The 1,986-nt window shown below is 25.6% G+C and overlaps 1 pseudogene; it reads left to right on the top strand.

Moving 5' to 3' along the window:
* Positions 1 to 1,986, top strand: part of LOC107606988 — a 34,121-nt pseudogene that overhangs the window by 905 nt on the left and 31,230 nt on the right.

Genomic DNA, 1,986 nt, shown 5'->3' with positions numbered 1-1,986 from the left:
GGTCTTCAAATTTTTTTGGTATAATGTATAAATTTTTTTAAATAACTTATTTATAAATTAAAACTTTATAAAAAATAATTAATATTTATGATTTACATGATATAAGCAATTTCATAAAAATAATATTTTAAGATTACACATTTTAGTAGTTATTCATGAAAATAATATTCTTTCTTTAGTAACGGTTTCTTTTATTATCCAAATTTCCTCTCTTAAAACAAGCATTTGCTCTTAAGAAAATTTTTCAGCATCTATAACTCATTATTTTGTGACAGCCCACTAAAATAAATCTTTCATCTAAATGTCAACTATTTTCTGACTAAACCCACTAAAATAGTCATTTCCAAAAAACTGTATACACAAAATCTTACAATAAAACTATAAATTAAAAAGACCTACAAAATCTTATATGTTTATATTGCACTGTTTTAAAGTGCAAGCCTAGAACAAAACACGTCCAACTCTTTATACCATGAAATAACCCATTTTACTAGCTAATCCCACATATTCTAATTAACGTAATCACCTTTCCTTAATTTCAAAAGTTGCATGTACTTCACATCAACTACTGTTATAAGTACAGGTACTATTTGATGCGTCACAGAATTTGTCCCCTTCAAAAAATACTTATCTAGCCAACATTCTTTCAACACAAATTTATACATATAGATGTCTCCTTTCCATCTATATCAGTGACAAATCTAAAAAATTTTAGAAGTGAGGGCAAAATAATATAATAAAATAATAAAAAATATATATTAATATTAATATATTTAGATATTTAAATTTTGGAGTATATTAGCTAATAAAATTTTTAATAAATAAATATAATTAATAATAATTTTTTTTTTGAAGTGTGAGGACAAACAAATTATTATAATAGAAACAATTCTCTCTCTTGAAAATTCAATGGAGGCAATTGCCCCCACACCCCTCCACATAAATCCGTTCCTGATCTATATCAAAGACTTTGCCTTACTTTTTTTATTGATAACAATTTTGTTTTTTTGAAATAACTTTTTCTAAGGACATTGTGAAAATATCAAAACCAAAGCTACAAAAAGTGTAACAATAAATATTGAGTGTGACAACTGATAACGGCTAATTTTTTTTTATATTATATAAATATATGTGTAATACATTGTTATGGGAAAATTAGGTGTTTTTTTTATATGGTGTTTTATTCAAATTGGACGGTCCGATTTGTTTGAAAAAAAAAATAAAGTACAAATCGGAGGGTCCGATTTGTTTGATAAAAAAAAAAACTACAAATCGCATGGTCCGTTTTGTATTTTTAATTTTTTTTTATTTTTTAAAATAGAAATCGGACGGTCCGATTTCAACAGAAAATTTTTTTTTTTATTTTTAAAAACACAAATCGGACCATCCGATTTGTGATTGTTGATTTTAAAAATAAAACAAATCGGAGGGACCGATTTGTTCACACCATAGCAATGAAAAACTCATTTCTTCTCCCATCATTGTGAGATGCATTCAGCTCTTCCCCACACAAAAAATAATAAGCGCACTGATAACCACCCTTTATAAAACCGTTAAACTTTCGAATCTAAGTAAATTACTGTTTTAACCCACCCTCTTGATTTATATAGATATATAGTTGCCCCTTAAATATGATAAGTTTAAACTGATTTTTTTTTTCTTTTTAATATTATGGAGGACGATTGATTGTAATGTTCATGAAGTATGAATGAAAGTATCGTTTTAGGATATTTATCATGATGTGGAAGATAACGTGGACCTGTTTCACTGTTTTAAAAAATAGAAAGTATAAAAACTTATGTATTAAGATATGTTGTATTTTGTGTTCTTTAATTTCAAACACATTTTTATAGAATTTACTTTTATATTTTTCCAACACGTAGAAAAGTTTTTAGATTATGTAACACCTTTTTAGTTCAAAAACTAGATGTACACATGATAGAGTTAAAACTTTAGAAAAAATTTTAAGTGTTGTATCTGAAATAT

This window comes from Arachis ipaensis, chromosome B07 (genome assembly GCF_000816755.2).
Source record: "Arachis ipaensis cultivar K30076 chromosome B07, Araip1.1, whole genome shotgun sequence".
NCBI lineage: Eukaryota > Viridiplantae > Streptophyta > Magnoliopsida > Fabales > Fabaceae > Arachis > Arachis ipaensis.
The sequence above is the reverse complement of the archived record's forward strand: the minus strand, read 5'-3'. Positions and strand labels throughout refer to the sequence as shown.